Here is a 7,068-nt window from a genome sequence, read left to right as displayed (position 1 = left end):
GAGGAATCTCCTTCTATGTTTCGTGTTTGCTTATTTGTTTGTTTGATTTTCATTTTCGGAAGGCCCATAAGTAAAAGCTATTCCGAACTTTCTACGAATGTTCGGAAAGATTTTCGTCTGTTTTTTTTTTTGGGGGGGGGAGAAAGTATTTCACCGTTCATAAAAATTCAAGACTTCTGTTTTTGGCCTACGTGTTATCGGTGTCTGTGATATGGTGTAATATTGAAGCCCAAACAAAATTGAGCTTTAAAATGATCATGAAGTGCCTCAAAAAAGTAAAAATCTTTGACTGACCGGTTTACCATACTCATTTTCCCCGATATACTTTAGTGTAATACAAAAAAAAAACTTTTCAAAACTATTTGGCAAACAGTTTTTTACATTTCTAATTCCAATCATAAATATCTTGATAATTTAGACAGGCGATCGGCTTGTTAAAGTCATGGGATTTGTGACTGACCTAAAGGTTTATAATTATGATTGCAGCATGAGCTAAATCTAGGATTCTGTTTAGAATTTGAGGCAAAGATACCGAATCCCTTTAAGTCAGTGGTTTGATTCAGTGAACCTACACGTAACAAGCATAGCTTTAAAGTAGGTTCACTTTTCATTTCCAGATTTTATGATTTACAGAACATTCTTTTATGTCATTATTTAATATGATTCAATATCATTTACTTCCGTATTGCTTTATGAAGTGTTAATGTTTCGCAAAATGTATTATGCTTTGTTAATCTGCAATGAATACGAATAATAGCAACCAATCCAAAAAATCAATCAATCAAGATGATTTTGTATGACTGCCCAAAATAGATCCATTAGTGTACCGTCCTTAAATCCACACTACCTGACATATGGCTGCCCTGTTTGTTTTAGAAAGCAACAGATGGGTACATGTAAATATGTAATTTTAGGCGACAAAACCAGCTGTGCTCTTTTTATAATTGTTTCTTGGTTTATTTTTTTAAGTTGAACCGAGTGACAGCGATCACCTGGCTTTTTAGTGGTGGTGTAGTCACATGTTTACGCTTTTTACCCCCCCCCCCCACTCCACTCTTATCATGACTCTCACCGCTTGTTGTTTTGTAATGTTTGAAACAGGTGAGTTAGCAAAATACGAAGTCGAGGTGGCTGGTGATGATGCGGTTTCACATGAATTACATCAAGAGCTTGTTTTACTACTTTTTGCTTATTCTCAAAGTTACAGGAAGCACAATCTCTGAGTTTCTGACAAGCAAAAATAGATAGTAATATGTCTGAAATATAATATAATAGGTGCTAATTTACTGTTTTTAAATCTCTCATGAACAAGATAAAGACAGAGAGAAATACAAAGATAGTAATAGTTGATCAGATTTTCAAATTGTTTTTATCTAAATATATGAAAGGGGCAGGACAACACCAACAGTAGACAAGTTCTTATTTTGACTACTTGAGTAAAAAAGGGGCATGGGTCAGTCGTTCCCACCCCCGCCCCCGCCATCTGCTAATGGCTTGATGGGCGTGGCCAAGAAAGAGGGTAAAATCGTCGAGGGGAGGACCCTTTCTCGGCGTGATCTTGAGCTGTAGACGGCCTCTTATCAAATCTTGTTTTGAAAATGTTCTTAGGGAGAATTCATATTTGTAGATTAACTGTTATCCTCTTGTAATCATACTCCGCGGGCAAGCATGAATCATGGTCTTTCGAGCCAAAAAAATACAACACAAATCACGCTTTTCTCGGCAGAATCATGACCATGGTTCATGTTTGTGGGTTTGATGTGTGCCGCCCTCTTCCTTAGGCCATACGAAGAGCTAGAGGCGTCGCATGAGAATCATGTCCAGCGACAAACATCCAGTTCGTTAATTAAGATGGCTTATTATCCTCTTCACCACATTACCAAGAGGTGACGTGGACAGTTTATGGTTCATCATGTTTATCGTGATACTGGTAATCCAGCATTTTGCTCGGTTGACTTGGAGGGCTTGAGTTAGGGTTGGATACAGTGCTTGGTACACAGTTGAAGTCAATATGGACACGTGGAAGAATCGTAAAAGACCATGGATCAGTTGATTCCATATCAAGTGTCTTACTAAGCCTGACTGGACCTTTAATGTTAAACAGACCTTTTGTCTGCTGGTTTGTCAGTTTGTTTGTTTGTTTTAACATCAAATCGGAAGTTAAATATTGTTGTATTTGAGGATAAATACAATTTTGTTATTTGTAACCGTATTGGTGATTTGCGACTGTATTCAGTTATTATAAACAAAAATGCGTAAGTGAAATTAAAACGGAGCATCCATGTTTTAAAGCCGTGACCCTATCAATTTGACCTGTTATGAGCGTGGGCGCATCTCCATGAAAAATGTACGTTGACCATCTATTTAATCATGGTAATATCAATCTTCCTTATAACATACTGGCTCATGTTATTGGGGGAGCTCTCCTAAACAAATTATCATTGCCCTAACCTTTTGATGCATTCCATAAAATAGCCATCCATCATCATCGGTGGACCGCGACGCCGTTCCGAGATGCCCTTTTAATTCAATTACTCGATGCGCACTAATTATTACCCCGTCAAGACCATTACGGCACACCGTCTCTATTTCTCGCTTCCGAACACCATAGTCCATCCTTCATCGTCACGTTGGTGCAGAGAAGAGGTGGATCATTGTATCCCAGATGGTTGGATTAAAAGTTTGTACTTTCAATGTGTCTTGGAAAGAACTTTAAATTGAGTTGACCGCCTCTGATCGAATTCAAGGAGCCAATATAATTTTTTTTTAATCAGGACTCTGGTTTGGTCTTTTTTTTTAAAGTACTGGGTGTTGTGAATAATACGAAAGGAAGTAGAGAGTTCATCGGGGGCTTGGGGGAGGCGACGGAGATGTGTCCTCTTTTTCAAATCTTGGATCCGCCGCTGCAAGGAGATGCTTCTGTTAAACGGGTTTTTGTATCTTTCATATTAGAGTTAAAAGAACGACACACTTGGAACCAGTGACAATAAATAGTAACCTCTAATACCAAACATCATCCGATCCCGTACCGAAACGGACGCAGCTGTCCTGTTGATAAAGAAAGATTTTTTTTGGGGGGGGGGGAAACCTCGAGGGCTAAACATGGCGACATTCTGGGTTACTTCCGCCTGCCCACAACCCCTTCGGTCCTCAGCAATATTATTAATAAATTACATTTCCTATATGAAAATAAGATATTCTCGGTAAAGCTCATAAGGAAATTCGGGGAGTCTGACCCCCCCCCCTCCCCACCCCCATGAGAGCTTGGAGAGGGCCGGCGGTTCCTAAATCAGATTTTGTTATGAAAAATTTCGTAACCCCCCCCCCCCCCCATCCCTGACATTGAAAGCTCCTTCCATTTAGGATATGCATAACAAAATCATGTCTGTTAAATATGAAACGGGGCAAACATTATAGTTACGGTCTTTGTTATAATTGTAATTAATAAAAACCTACTCAATTCAACAGACATAATTTCTTGTCAAGTTGGTGTCCATACTCAGCGAGAATGTACTTCGGATACCATTGACTTAATCACGGCGGATGCACTATTTAAAATCTCTCTTGCAAGACATGAAAGCATGAATTCGTTTATTTTTAAAAACCTGGTAATGATTCTGCCCTACATACCTTCATGGTGAACGAAGCGTGACAAAATACGACGAAAAGCAATTTCAATATTCTTGTATCATGTCAATATATGCTTACTTGTTTACGTTTAAGAGTACGGGGAACCCTGCCGACAGTGTCCTTTTTTAATCATTAACTTGTAATTGTGGCGCCAAGGACATGTTCGACATCGTGCATTAAGATGGCAGATGTTAATAACCCGTGAAATATGTTTCATACAGATAAGTCACTTGTAGTTAGAGGGATTTAGGGACAATATTCTACAAAAATGTTGGGAAAAAAAGTGATTCCCCTTTCTTGTGTAAAAAAATAGAAATAATGGAAACATAATTTGGAAAGATGCGAGTGAGTGAGAGAGAGAGAGATGCAGACAGTATGGCAGGGGTGGTAAAATAAGAGGAAAACACTGAATAAATAAAAAGGAGGGAGAAGTAATCCGAAGATAAGAAACAACACGGTAAAAAGTAGAAGAAATGGATAATAGAAATAACTGAAATAATTAAGAGAGAAAAGGGATACAGAAGAATGAATTTAAAAAAGTCTTTCTGTCTCTTAAAGAGATTGTAACAAGGCAAAAGAGAAAGCGAAAGACAGAAAAAGAAAAAAAGTAAGATAAATCCAGATTTTAGTGAGAACAGCAGAGAAGAAGAGCATCACTTCAGCACACAAAAGAGGCCGGTTGCGGTGTTGGAAACCATTACGTCGGTATCAGTAGAGAATGATTGATTTTCCTTGCCCTGAGATATTTGGGAGGAAGGAATGTCTTGGAGCCAGACCTATAACCTTCCTGCCCGTGTCACCCTCCTGCGGCTGATAGAATATCGTTCTCTCAGGGGTGACGATTGTCTCACAATCGTCACACGTACGCCTGCTCGATCGGATCCTGGCCGAGCCCGCCAACATTTCCCGCCCGTTCTTAAACATTTTAGATAGTCATGGGCGATGTGCAAGGGTGTTCAAACATCCATCTCTATACAAATCGTGAAAATTATCATTTTCATGACCCGTCCTGATTTTTTTAATCGCTCCTCCCACCCACACATAATTATGATATGATACATTGTCTGCCCGCAGTATTCATGATCGACTTTTGTCATCGATTATTTTTTTTTTGGCAAAACTTCTAGAGCATCGTTAATTTGATTTCACACTTTTTTTATTCGTCTTATTTCTGATGTATTTCATTGTCTGTCTAGTCGTTTCCAGGTACATGATCATCTTTTATCATCAATCGTTACTCTTCCATCTTTTTAACGGCTTATATAATTCTCGAATATTCCTGTCCTCTCTTTCATTTTCCGCATTTTCTTATCTTACCTTCTACTTTCATTTCATTATTTTCATTACTTTTTCACATTTCTTCTTTTTTCCCCAAATCTTATTTCAGTCTGCTTTTCTGTAATCATTTATTCATTATATTTTTTACCACTCTCATGTGGCAACAACATCGATATTTTTTGTTTCCCCCCCCCCCCCCCCCCACTCCCCGACTAAAATATCCATCCATTGATGATGTGAAGGAATCCCCCACACACCCACACTCACATGCTTAGACCGTTCAGTATTAAGACTAGAAAGCTGTAAAATCAGTCAATGGTGTTAAAACTTTTTGTTTTCGTTCCCTCCCTGCTAAAACATCCACCTAATTATTTGAGGTTCGTTATCATTTTATATAGGGAGGAAGGAGTAATAACCACGCCACCCCCTCACTTCGTTCTGCCTTAAGACGATAAAAAAGTAGGAAGCAAAAAATGTTGTCAATCATTTACCCAATTTAAAACAGCGTTGTGTTTTAGTTTCCCTCCCTTCTCAAACTTCAAACTTTTTGAAGGTTATTGTCATTTTGACGGGAAGTAGAGGGTAAAGAGCCTACACCCTCCCACATCTACCTTCTCCAGTCAGCCTAAAGACAGTAGAACGCGAAAACTGTTGTCTATCACTCTCTAAAGTTGAAACAACGTGGCTATTTTTGTTTCCCGTCCTGCTTAAACATCCACTCATTTGTAGGCGCCGAGCTTTCGTCTCTTCGCCACGCATTAACCCAACTTAAATCGATTATTCCGACTATTTTAATCGCGAAAAGGAGCCATTTTGTGACGATGTGTTGACAGTTGGCTGAGTGATGGGGGTATGAGTAGGATGGGAGCATGATCCTCTCTCTATTGCCTACCACGACGGGAAATACATGAGAATCAGAGACTAACGGTGTTAAATATACGTAGAAGACGTGGATAATGAATCGGGAGGAGGAATAAGGCTCAGTCATGGACCCTTAATCAAAGTCATTACGGTATCCTCAAAGCGAAATGGTGCTAAATATTTCGGTGACTTGTGAGCTGTAGATGCATGAGATGCGTTTACACGCAACTTTAGCATTTGATGTTTGTATATTTTGCTTTTTTTATACAGGGATAATACACTGTACATACACACCTTGTGTGAACAGACGAAAGAGTTAAATAAACATGTCATGTATGAATAGTGGGCGATCACAGTGTGGTAACACACTTTTCCACAATTTGGAGTTGAGGTATTTCAATTATGACGATAGTTGTGTCCATAATTTGAGATGTATTGCCACACAGTCTCAACAGTGTGGAGACGATTTTAAATTTGTTCATTCTGTATCTGGATGTGTCTATACACAGTGTGGTACCTGTTCTGTCTATGTGTGGGTCTACACAGTTTATCTGTGTTCACACCGTCAAGACCAGATTGCTAACATACGTGTGAACTACAATGTGATATACTTTTACAGGGTTGCAACTTTCTTAATAGTATTCTATTTCCAACAGCTCCATGGGTGAAGGAACTTCGAAATTCTAATTTTTGGTTTGTTCATCTAAAATTACATCTCATATTTGCATTAAAGTCACCTCACTCTATCAAATTCAAAAGGAAGAGGTGTTTGAAGATTCTATTTTACATTTCGAGCTTGTAGATTTGACGATTACGTGGTTGAATCCATGTTCAGAAATCCTGATCGGAGCTTAGTTCTTCAGACCCAATTATAGCGGATGCTTGCAGGTATAAACAGAAATGAAAGTTGAAAGTAAAAACTGTCTTAATATTCCCACCCCGCTGGCTTACATTAAAATTGCACTCTCAAACCGGGATTCTGGCTTTCGCCATACTAATATGTCGCTATGTCTCCAAGACATTTACACCAATGAACTAAAAACTGCGACCTAAACTGTAAAGGGACGAATTATTAAAAAGAATATTCTCACCCCTCCCCTTCCCCTCAAGGAAATTACTTTCCTTTATTTTATTCTTTTAATGACAATTAATGACAAAGTACTTAGCTTAATAGGAAATAGGTTTTTATTATTATTTTAACCATTAATATTATTTTGTTTATTTTTATTTAATCATTATCATTAATACATGTATTATTATTATTTATTTATTTATTCAGTTTTATTTAAAAACAGGGTA

Source organism: Strongylocentrotus purpuratus, unplaced genomic scaffold (assembly GCF_000002235.5).
Source record: "Strongylocentrotus purpuratus isolate Spur 01 unplaced genomic scaffold, Spur_5.0 spur5_scaffold_8, whole genome shotgun sequence".
NCBI classification, from domain to species: Eukaryota; Metazoa; Echinodermata; class Echinoidea; order Camarodonta; family Strongylocentrotidae; genus Strongylocentrotus; species Strongylocentrotus purpuratus.
The sequence above is the reverse complement of the archived record's forward strand: the minus strand, read 5'-3'. Positions refer to the sequence as shown.